Consider the following 13592-nt stretch of genomic DNA (forward strand, 5'->3'; position numbering starts at 1 on the left):
AAATTGTGGCACCAGTAGAAGGGTGGATGGATTTTATTTACAGTCATAGGTGCATAATACAACGTGTGCATCATTACATCCTAATGTGAGCATTTAGGAATTTGAATTGGCAACTAATTGCTACAGTAAGTGTAATCTTTGCATAATCTTTCGGTTACATGAGCAATTTCTAAGGGAAGTTACCATACAGTATGATGACTTCAATTAGAAAGAAATGGTGCAACATCTTACTTCAACTGAATGATGACACACTGAAAAGTCTATCTGTATTATATGCATTATGGTAAAACTAAATTTTATAGGCTCAAGGAGTTTCACATTCTCTTTAACAATTCAGGGAAACTATTTGAGAAGCTACTCATTTTGGATGAAAACTGGCCTTTGTAAACCTAATGACTCATTGCAACAGCTACAGTAAGATTAGTATATATTGATACAAAGATTGCAGAAAATAAAACTCCTGCTACTGGCTTGGAAGCATTATAGGTTAATACATGCTAAATAAAGTGCTGTGATGCTGTACATTAAAGATGTTTTGTTTAAGTGTATATGTGGCAGTATCTGTCCCTATCAAATAAACATGAAATGGAACTGGAAACAACTGCACTGTGTTTGCGATTTCTTTTTGTGAAGGTTAGATTCAGATTTGAGTGACTTCAGGTAAAAAAAAAAATAATATCAAGAAATGTGATATTTTCTTAAAGGTCCTATGACATGCTGCTTTTTGGATGCTTTTATATAGGCCTTAGTGGTCCCCTAATACTGTATCTGAAGTCTCTTTTATATAGACCTTAGTGGTCCCCTAATACTGTATCTGAAGTCTCTTTTATATAGGCCTTAGTGGTCCCCTAATACTGTATCTGAAGTCTCTTTTATATAGGCCTTAGTGGTCCCCTCAATACTGTATCTGAAGTCTCTTTTATATAGGCCTTAGTGGTCCCCTAATACTGTATCTGAAGTCTCTTTATATAGGCCTTAGTGGTCCCCTAATACTGTATCTGAAGTCTCTTTATATAGGCCTTAGTGGTCCCCCTAATACTGTATCTGAAGTCTCTTTTATATAGGCCTTAGTGGTCCCCTAATACTGTATCTGAAGTCTCTTTTATATAGGCCTTAGTGGTCCCCTAATACTGTATCTGAAGTCTCTTTTATATAGGCCTTAGTGGTCCCCTAATACTGTATCTGAAGTCTCTTTTATATAGGCCTTAGTGGTCCCCTAATACTGTATCTGAAGTCTCTTTCCCGAAATTCAGCCTTGGTGCAGAATTACAGCCACTAGAGCCAGTCCCACAATGAGCTTTCCGTAGTATGTGCCATTTCTGTGTCTGTAGCTTTAAATGCTATTGAGGAGGAGAGAGGGGCGCAAGCTAAAGGGTGGGGGTGTGGCCTTGACCAACTGCCATGCTTCACTTGTTTGCAAGCCATGATGTCTCTCTCTTTCTCATGGGTGGGCTAAATTCTCTGGGCGGGCAAAGCAGAGAAAGGGGAGGTAACCTTCCTCTTTATGACATCATAAGGAGGAGATTCCAGATCGGCCCATCTGAGCTTTCATTTTCTCAAAAGGAGGATACCCAGGGCTCGGTTTACACCTATAACCATTTCTAGCCACTGGGGGACCATAGGCAGGTTGGGGGAACTCACATTAATGTTAAAAAAACCTCATAAAGTGAATTTTTCATGCCATGTGACCTTTAAATTTCCAAGAATAATCAGTATTATATAGGACATTTTTTAATCTTCAAGATTGTTTATTATACTTTGCGTTACAATCATTTTAGGCATTTTAAAGTAGCTACAGTTGAGTATTTTGCTGTTAAACTGTCACAATCACAGTTGCCATGAAGACTATGATTGCAAAGACAACAAGAAAAAAACAGGGAACTCAGACTTCATGTTAAAGTGTGTATCATATCAAATTGATGAATGAACTAAAAAGTAAAATGTCAGATCCATTACATGTTAGCAATTATTGAAACTGGAATTTAGAGTCATGTGTCCAGATATGCAGGTGTGTGATTGGTTAGCATTATCAGATTCACAAGCTACAGCCACATAAGCTACAAAACTGAGTTTACAAAATATATAAGAAATATATTCATTTGAAGAGCCTGAGCAGATTGGTTGTACATGTGTAGAGAGAGTATCATAAAGCGTGGGAGCGAAGAGAGAAAACAAGCCCACAGCTGTTCTCAGATACTACGTAACACCATTTATTCATTTCATATTATTTCAACATACTAAATGAAATGACTATCCATGCATGTTTTGGCGATACACCCTGGAGGTGGCTCTGTGTATGTCACACCATAGTGAGAAGTGTTGACCAATTACTAACTAATTTAGTCACAGACTACAGACAAGTGGCTTTAAAATGGACAGAAAACCAAATCTGTAATTGTAAATTGCAGCAGGATGCTTATCTACTGTTTGTCCCATAGCAAAAATGTCGTTGTCTTATTGACAATGGTGGTCAAAATACTTGAAATGAATACTGGAAGTTATTGTTGAAAACCCAAAGTCATGCATATTCACATCAGTTTGTTCTGAGCACAATTGAACACAGCTCTGCATAGCTTAAGTCAAGGACATTTCCGTCTCCTGTCTCTTGTCCTCTCATCCTGCAGTTGGCTGGATGTGTCTCCTTCCTTCAAAATATAAATATTAGTTCATGGAAAGAACAAACAGTTTTTTTCTGCATTAAACATTTGTTTGATGGTGGACCAAAGCACTGCTCGTTTAAGCCTTTCTTTTTTCCCAGTGTGGCTTTATCTGCATTCAACAAGCAGCAGAGCTGTGTGACAGAAAGGGAGGGAGCTGGGGATGAGACTGAGTAGGTAAGGAATGGCGGGTGGGAGGGAGCTGGCGGGTGATGGGTTTTTTTGTCGTAATTTACCAGCAGGCAGCAGCCTTTCATTGTCATTGTGGCTGGTAAGAATGACTCATGAAATTCAATTTAACAAAAGGAAAATGAGCAGGGTGTGCTGTCAGCCAGACAGAAATTGTGGCACCAGTAGAAGGGTGGATGGATTTTATTTACAGTCATAGGTGCATAATACAACGTGTGCATCATCACATCCTGATGTGCGCATTTAGGAATTTGGATTGGCAACTAATTGCTACAGTAAGTGTAATCTGTGGACAGGATGTGTAAGCGTGCACTGTGTCCTGCAGAGCTTAAGTTGGCAGGATTTCTGTGGCCTTTGACACGTTTTTCCGTTGATTCCTTTTTTCTATCCCAATAACTCTCAAAGAATTAACAAAGAACTGTCGAAGGCAATATGAATATGGTTATTGGGAATATACTGTATTAACGCTAATGATCAGTACATGATCACAATTCTGATTCCTCAGCAGTTCTTCACAAAAACCAGCCATAAATCTGGTTCAACTGAGAATGTAGGGTCAACATAAAGCTTCACATCAGTTTTCTCTTTTGTACAAGACCCCTCACCCCCTGCACTAGCCTGTGCCCAGAGAACAATGCAGCCAAATAACATTGTTGTCAAAAATAGAATGACTTCACCGTGTTTGCCTCCGGGCTCTTTGTGAGCGCTGGTAATTAAGGCACCTTTGTTTCTGTTAGAAGGGGACCGTCTTTCACCCCAGCCTGAGCCTTCTTCCTGTTGATTGACGCCAGCTCGGTCCAATTCTGCACTCAGGTCACCATGGAGTGTCACTTTCACAACAAAAGCGCAATCATATCAGCTTCCACGCAGTTTACTTCTTGCATATACAGTATTTTGATTTATTTCCCTCCAATCTCAGAGGGCAGATATTCAACAGTTTCTCCTGTTTATTTTACCTTGTTTGTCCTTGGGAGCAAATTTACTTGAGGTAAACATATAAATAAAAATAATAGTGCAATAAAAGTGTGCATGTAAACGTCACTGTTAAACTTAATGGAATTTTTTTCTTTTCTACATCAGCCTTCTCAAGCGCTTGTTGTAGTTTTCAAAGTTAATCTTTTCATCATCTCTCCAGACTGTTTCCTTGCTGAGTGACAAAAGATAGATACAAAGAGGAAATATTATGTATAATGTAATATATTGTAGTCTGTTGGAAGAGGGGTGAGCTGCTTGTGTCTTTGTGAGCACTACCGTTTTTCTGTTAGAAGGGACCGTTTTTCACCCCAGCCTGAGCCTTCTTCCTGTTGATCTGTTGATTGACGCCACCTCATTCCAAGTCTGCACTCAGGTCATCATGGAGTGCCACTTTTACAACAAAAGTGCAATCATATCAGTTTCCTTGCAGTTAACTTTGTGCACATATTTTGATTTATTTCCCTGCAAACTCCCAGAGAGCAGATATTCAACAGTTTCTCCTGTTATTTTATTGCGTTTGGCCTTGGGAGCAAATTTACTTGAGGTAAACTTATCATATCTTTGCTATGACTCTCAGACAATGCCAATACTTATGTCATAGGTCTATGGGCAGCGTGTAACATAGAAACCTAGACTTATTTATTTTGTGTGGTACCATCCTATCAATATGTACACATGAACTGCTATCCTTAAACCACAGATGACACAAGAACTGGAGGTCACACTGCCACGTCAATTGAATGTTGATTCAGCAGCATTCACCGGATCCGATTCTTCCGTACAAATTTGGTCGCCTACTACTTCTACATACTTTCAGCTAAAAAAATCATTTGAATATCAAAATGTTCAGCTCTTTAAGGACATTTGTGTGTCTATGTTTTGACTGTTTTTTTTTACTTCATTGGTGGAATGGTGGATCATTGGTTAGCATGTTCTTCCAGACTGTCTTTGACTTAATATACATTGACTTTTTATCACTTTTTCAACATACTATACTATGACCTTTTCATGACTGCTTTCGACATCCTATACTATGACAATTTTCGACATACTAAACTTATTATAATTTTTTTCGCCATTCTCTACTATGACTTTTTATGACTTTTTCCACTTGCTATACTATGACTTTTTTCGACATACTATACTTTCTTAGGACTTTTTTTGACATGCTATGACATTTTTTGACATACTATCGTGTGACTGTTTTCAACACACTCCATTTGGGTGTACGATGGCGCAGGGGTTACCAATGTTCCAAACAGCACCAGCTAATAGCTGGTTTCTCTTTTTTGACATACAATACTGGAGTTTTTCTGACTTTTTTCAACATACTATTCTATGACTTTTATGACTTTTTTCGACATGCTATCCCCAGTCCAGGCTGTGGAGTTTGCATGTTCTTCCAGACTTTCTATACATTGACTTTTTAATACTTTTCTCGACATACTATACTATGACTTCTTCATCACTTATTTCGACATACAATACTATGACTTTTATGACTTTTATCGACATCCTATACTATGACAATTTTCGACATACTATACTATGACTTTTTATGAATTTGTTCGACACGCTATATTATGACTTTTTATGACTTTTTTCGACATACTATACTATGACTTTTTATGACTTTTTCGACATACTATGCTATGACTTTTTTAGGACTTTTTTTGACTTGCTATACGATGACATTTTTCAACATGCTAATGATGACTTTTTCATCACCTTCTTCGACATACTATACTATGACTGTTTTCACCATACTTCATTTGGGTGTATGGTGGCGCAGGGATTACCAATTCTCCAAACAGCACCAGCAAGTAAGCGCTGCAGACTCTAGTTCAATACCCAGTCCAGATTCTGAAGTTTGCATGTTCTTCCAGATGTTCCTTGACATACTATACATTAACTTATTATGACTTTTTTCAACATGCTATACTATGAATTTGTATGACTTTTTTCGACATACTATACCGTGACTTTTTTATGACTTGAAGTTTGGCAGGGGTCCAGAGAAAACTGCTGTGTGAAATGAGACAATACACTTACCGTAGACGTCAGCATGTGTGCATCCATGTCCCAGAAATGCTTGTTACTAACCATGCTGTGGAGAGCTTTTTCCCCGGAGTCCTTATCTTTTTTTTTCGTCTAGAAGTTTTCCTTGGATTAGGGTGGCAACTAAATCATGGTTGCAGCTGTTGCCGTGGCCCTGGTCCGCGCCCTGCTACACCCTGCTACACCCTGCTACTCTCTACAGTGTCCTGCAACGCCCTGCTACGTCCTGCTATGCCCTGCTACGTCCTGCAGTACCCTGCTACTCTCTGCCACATCCTGCTATGCCCTGCAGTGCCCTGCTACGTCCAGCTACATCCTCCTATGCCCTGCAGTGCCCTGCTACACCATGAACTACTACAACTACTATTTCTAGTCATAGCTCCATTATATTTATTGTGACTGTAATTGCCACTGTTCATCACACCCCTAACCGGCACCGTCAGACACAGCCCACCAAGAGCCTGGGTCTGTCCGAGGTTTCTTCCTAATAGGAAGTTTTTCCTCGCCACTGTCGCAATTAATGCTTGCTCTTGGGGGAATTACTGGAATTGTTGGGTCTTTGTAAATGTAGAGTGTGGTCTAGACCTACTCTATCTGTAAAGTGTCTTGAGATAACTGTTGTTATAATTTGATACTATAAATAATATTGAACTGAACTGAATTTTTTCGACATGCTATACTATGACTTTTTTCGACATACTATACTATCACGATTTTTGACTTTTTTCGACATGCTATACTATTAATTTTTATGACTTTTTTCGACATACTATACCATGACTTTTTTATGACTTTAAGTTTGGCAGGGGTCCAGAGAAAACTACTGTGTCCGACATTGTCTTTGCATATGCACAAAGTGACATTTGGGTGTACTGTGCACAGCACCAGCAAGTAGGCAAAGTAGACTCTTCTTCTGGTTTGATCCCCAATACAGGCTGTGGAGTTTGCGTGTTCTTGCAGACCTTTACTGACATACTATACATTGACTTTTTATTTCTTTTTTCGACATATTATACTATGACTTTTTAATGACTTTTTTTTGACATACTACATTATGACAGTTTTCGACTTTTTTCAACATGTTATATTATGACTTTTTCATCACCTTTTTTCGACATACTATATTATGACTTTTTTTGACATTCTATACTATGACAATTTTCGACATGCTATACAATGACTTTTTCATGACTTTTTTCGACATCTTATACTATGACAATTTTGGACATACTATATTATGACTGTTTTATCACTGTTTTCAACTGTTTTATTTGGGTAGACCGTGTCGCAAGGGTTACCAATGCTCCAAACAACACCAGCAATTAGGCACAGAAGACTCTTCCTCTGGTTTGATCCCTAGTCCCGGCTGTGGAGTTTGCATGTTCTCAACACTTTTTTTGACATACTATACTATGACTTTTTATGACTTTTTTCGACATTCTATACTATGACATTTTCATCACTTTTTTCGAAATATTATGTTATGACTTTCATGACTTTTATCGACATCTTTATACTATGACAATTTTGGACATACTATATTATGACTGTTTTATCACTGTTTTCAACTGTTTTATTTGGGTGTACCGTGGCGCAGGGGTTAGTGATGCTCCAAACAGCACCAGCAAGTAAGCACAGTAGACTCTTCTTCTGGTTTGATCCCCAGTCCAGGCTGTGGAGTTTGCATGTTCTTCCAGACCTTTATTGACATACTATACATTGACTTTTTCGTCGCTTTTTTCGACACACAATACATCATCACTTTTTTGACATACAATACTATGACAATTTGCGACATACTATGCTATGACATTTTCTGATTTTTTTCAACATACTATACTATGACTTTTTTATGACTTTTTTCGACATACTATACTATGACTTTTTCATCACTTTTTTCAACATACTATGTTATGAGAACTTTCGACATACTATACAATGACTTTTTTATGACTTTTTATGACTGTTATCGACATCTTATACTATGACAATTTTGGACATACTATATGACTGTTTTATCACTGTTTTCAACACAGTTCATTTGGGTGTACTGTGCACAGCACCAGTAAGTAGGCAAAGTAGACTCTTCTTCTGGTTTGATCCCCAGTCCAGGCTGTGGAGTTTGCATGTTCTTCCAGACTTTTATTGACATACGATACATTGACTTTTTTGTCACTTTTTTCGACACACAATACTATGACTTCTTCATCACTTTTTTCAACATACAATACTATGACAATTTGCAACATACTACACTCTGACTTTTTAATTACATTTTTCGACATGCTATATTATGACTTTTCTTGTCACTTTTTCCGACATACTATACTATGACGATTTTTGACTTTTTTCGACTTGCTATACTATGACAATTTTCGATATGCTATACTATGACTTTTTCATAACTTTTTTCGACATACTATGCAATGACTTTCATGACTTTTATCGACATCTTATGCTATGACAATTTTGGATATACTATATTATGACTGTGTTATGACTGTTTTCAACACAGTTCATTTGGGTGTACTGTGCACAGCACCAGTAAGTAGGCAAAGTAGACTCTTCTTCTGGTTTGATCCCCAATACAGGCTGTGGAGTTTGCGTGTTCTTGCAGACCTTTACTGACATACTATACATTGACTTTTTCATCACTTTTTTCGACACACAATACTATGACATTTGTTGACTTTTTTCGACAAGCTATACTATGATGATTTTTTACTTTTTTCGACATCTTATACTATGACAATTTTGGACATACTATATTATGACTGTGTTATGACTGTTTTCAACACAATTCATTCGGGTGTACCGTGGGGCAGAGGTTACAAATGCTCCAAACAGCACTTACAAGTAGGCACAGTAGACTCTTCCTCTGGTTCAATCCCAGGTACAGGCTGTTGAGTTTGCGTGTTCTTCCAGACTTTTAATGACATACTATACATTGACTTTTTCATCGCTTTTTTCGACACACAATACTATGACTTTTTCATCACTTTTTTCGACACACAATACTATGACTTCTTCATCACTTTTTTCGACATACAATACTATGACAATTTGCGACATACTATGCTATGACATTTTCAGATTTTTTTCGACATACTATACTATGACTTTTTATTTCTTTTTTCGACATACTATACTATGACTTTTTATGACTTTTTTTGACATACTATACTATGATGATTTTTGACTTTTTTCAACATGTTATATTATGACTTTTTCATCACCTTTTTTCGACATACTATATTATGACTTTTTTTGACATTCTATACTATGACAATTTTCGACATGCTATACAATGACTTTTTCAAGACTTTTTTCGGCATCTTATACTATGACAATTTTGGACATACTATATTATGACTGTTTTATCACTGTTTTCAACTGTTTTATTTGGGTAGACCGTGTCGCAAGGGTTACCAATGCTCCAAACAACACCAGCAATTAGGCACAGAAGACTCTTCCTCTGGTTTGATCCCTAGTCCCGGCTGTGGAGTTTGCATGTTCTCAACACTTTTTTCGACATAATATACTATGATGATTTTTCACTTTTTTCGACTTGCTATACTATGACAACTTTCAACATACTATACTATGAGTTTTTATGATTTTTTTCCACATACTATGCTATGACTTTCATGACTTTTATCGACATCTTATACTACGACAATTTTTGATATACTATATCATGACTGTGTTATGACGTTTTCAACACAATTCTTTTCGTTGTACCGTGGTGTAGGGGTTACCAATGCTCCAAACAACACCAGCTTCTGGCTTCTTCATCACTTTTTTTTGACATACATCACTTTGACATTTTGCGACATACTATACTATGACTTTTTTATGACTTTTTTCAACATACTACACTATGACTTTTTTGATTTTTTTTTCGACATAATATACTATGACTTTTTATGACTTTTATAACATGCTATACTATGACAATTTTCAACATACTATACTATGACTTTTTCCTCACTTTTTTCGACATACTATGCTATGACTTTCATGACTTTTATCGACATCTTTATACTATCACAATTTTGGACATACTATATTATGACTGTTTTATCACTGTTTTCAAATGTTTTATTTGGGTGTACCATGGCTCAGGGGTTAGTGATGCTCCAAACAGCACCAGCAAGTAGACACAGCAGACTCTTCTTCTGGTTTGATCCCCAGTCCAGGCTGTGGAGTTTGCATGTTCTTCCAGACTTTTATTGACATACTATACTCTGACTTCTTCACCACCTTTTTTGACATACAATACTATGACAGTTTGTGACACACTATACTATGACAATTTTTGACTTACCTATAACTTTTTTTCGACATGCTATACTATGACAGTTTTCGATTTTTTTCGACATGCTATACTATGACTTTTTCATCACTTTTTTTTGACATACTATACTATGACTTTTTATGACTTTATTCGACATTCGACTTTATGACATTGTTCAACTTTTTTCTACATACTACACTATGACTTTTTATGACTTTTTTTCGACACACTGTACTATGACAACTTTCAACATACCATATTATGACTTTTTAATGACATTTTTTGACGTTTTTTGACATTCTATACTATGACTTTTTATGACTGCTTTCAACACACTTGGTTGTACGGTGGCACAAGGGTTACCAATGCTCCAAACAGCACCAGCAACAAAATTACAATTGAAGAATAGAATAAGGTGCTTTTCAACTTGTCTCTACTGACAAAAATATTGTTCCTTCCAGTTTAGTTCCAGGTTTATGAAGCTGAGAAAACCTATTCACGTCAACTTAAAGGATAGGTTCACATTTTTAATGTCTCAATGTTAAAAAGTAGGCGTGTTTCTCCTTCCGACCAGAAATGTGGCCTTTTTCTTTCTGGCATGCATTTTACTCCAGCCATGCAAACTGTTGCCTAGTTGGTTTGTGTACAACGCACAGTGCTGACCATAAACAGACAAGAAACTGCGGTAATTACCCCAATCTAGACGCATATTCTGAATGCACTGTAGACCGAAAAACAATAATAAATTACCTGGAACTTGGAATATTGTCATTTTCGTAATAATAGTGAAATATAAGTGTGCATGTAAACATGTCACTGTAAAACATTTTGCGGAAACATTTCACGTTCAGCTTTACCTTCCCATGCACTTGTTGTAGTTTGTAAAGTTAGTCTTTTTAGCATAATTTTCAGCAAGAGGAATTATTATGCATAGGATATTATATTGTATTGTACAATTACTGATGGAAATCCCCCTGACTGTAGAGGTGACTGCTTTTAATTGGGTGATTTTCTTCCATATCTGTGCCCCCACCTTCCTTATCTCTCCGTGAACTACTGTCCACAGTAGGCCAGACTAATCCAGATCACTTTCCCAAAGCTGCTGCTCCTAAAAGGGATTACAGTGGTTAACCTATCGCTTTATTTGATTCTCACAGGCCGGCCTCAGAGGCAGGTCTGTCTGCTTTACTGACTCCGCTTTCATCGGCCCGACATTGGGAGCAGTGAGCCGCCTCTGCAGCACCTGATCCCATCGCCTCTCAACCAGATGCCTCGAACACCTCAGAGGACCAGCTCACTGATCGGGATGAAAACAAGGCTTGTAGATAAAGACACCACAGCTCACTGTGGGACTGTTATGTTGGTTTTGACCACAACAATCTCTGACCTCCCCTGCAATTGAAACTCAAGTGTTCCAAGGAAGAATGACGTTTTTGAAAAGGCTTTTTAAACCCAGTGATTTACTCATTGTAATGCTCTGTGAGATCAAAAGGCTTTAAGTTGCTTCACATTCTTTCTCAGCCTTTATCCCAGCACTGGTTTCAAACTGATGTCAGCCGCTGTGTATTAATGACAGGATATTAGCCCCACTGATGGGAAATGTATGCTAATGGCTGTAACATTGTCTGTGCTGTGATAAGTAGGTTCCTAAAAAGATATTAGCAGTTAATGGTCCCCCTGCTGTTTTCTTGCAATGCTCCTTGAATGAAAGCCATTGTGTGCTAAAGGACAAAGCAACGTTCTGCTCATAGGCTATCTCTTCTGAGTTCAATTTAAGAGGAAATGAATGTTTGGCCCTTTATGATTGCTTCCTCGAGCGAGGACTATTGTCGCTAGCTGCTGCTACATTACCTGCCAGGTCATTCGCCACAGCTGGCTAACTTTAAATCCTGAGCACCTAGCTGGCAAACACCTCTGTGAGTTATGTCACTGACAGCACAATAACTAGGGTAGCAGGTGCATCAATTGGATTAGAGCAAAGTTGATTAGGCCATAGATACAGCTTGGCGTAGAGACACACACATTGCAGCATTGATCAATAGACTGCGTGAGATGCAGGAAGTAGGGACATCACATAGAGAGGCAGTACAGGTGACACTGTTTGTTTTTCTTTAGCCCTCATGGACAAAGAGCGGCCCAGTGACCTTCAGCTGCAGCTGGATATCTGATGGGCTGCTGTGTGTGCTTCAGGGAGGGTCACTTTCAATATGAGGATGCCTCTAGTTTCTCCCAGGGAGAATGGTGCCCTTTGTCCCAGAGACCCCAGGGACATGGGGCATTTGTGGGAAGATTTAAGAGTAAGTCCTAGAAGCCTGACAGAACACCAAGGTACCGCTGCCAGATATTAAGGATGCACCCTTTGATCCCCAGGCCCTCCTGATGCTTAACTGAAGAAGCAAAAGAGGCCTGAGCAAGGGAATGAACAGGAGGCTTTCATTCAAGCTTTTGTCTATACTCTGTCTCCGTCTTCATGCATGTCTCTGTGAGAGGCTGCTGTCTTTGTAAGTCTGTACATCACAAGAAGCCTTTTGATTCCTTGATGATGGGGGGGTAACTTGAAAGTATCTTGAAAACAGGTGAAGTTTGAAAAATCTGCCTCAAAGGCTTGTAAGAAATGTTAGTGTTACTGCTCTGGTAGCTTTCAATGTGAGCTCTGTATGATACAACAATCTCCTACTCAGCTGTGTGTGTGTGTGTGTGTGTGTGTGTGTGTGTGTGTGTGTGTGTGTGTGTGTGTGTGTGTGTGTGTGTGTGTGTGTGAGTGCGTGCGTGCGTGCGTGTGTGTGTGTGTGTGTGTGTGCGTGAAGTGAAATGAAATCTGGCCAAAAACAGCCTCTATAACATCAAGAACAAGCCAATTAGAAAAGGATTAAGGGATTGCTATCAGTGAGCGCCCCCAGACTCTCCTGACAGACCAAAGGGGAATTGGACAGGAAAGTGAGAAGCTTGTCTATGAGGCTGAGCTAACAGACAAACAACAGAGCCAACAGAGTGTATTCTAATATCAGTTTCCACAGTGCAGAGATGCGGGGGCAGGGCTGACACTGACTCTGTTATATAATGTTTTTATATCGGTTCAAATTGTGCCCGTGCAAGCAGATGAGACTATCATTAAAAAGGCATGTAAGTAGTTTATTCCTTTGTTCAGTTGGAACACATTATCCATATTATTTATAACACTTTCAAGCATTACAACCAGACAATCTCCTACAGTTCATAACATTATAACAACATCATAAGTAAACTTGATTGCGCATGAACAACTTGATCCTTCATATATAGGTTTGCATTCAGTACTATATATATATATATATATATATAAACTTTGCAATACGTAAATAATAATAACTGTGCGTCTCATATCAATATACACATTCAGTACATAAATACATGTGTACGATGACACAGCATAGAAA

Source organism: Sander vitreus, chromosome 13 (genome assembly GCF_031162955.1).
Source record: "Sander vitreus isolate 19-12246 chromosome 13, sanVit1, whole genome shotgun sequence".
Classification (NCBI taxonomy): domain Eukaryota; kingdom Metazoa; phylum Chordata; class Actinopteri; order Perciformes; family Percidae; genus Sander; species Sander vitreus.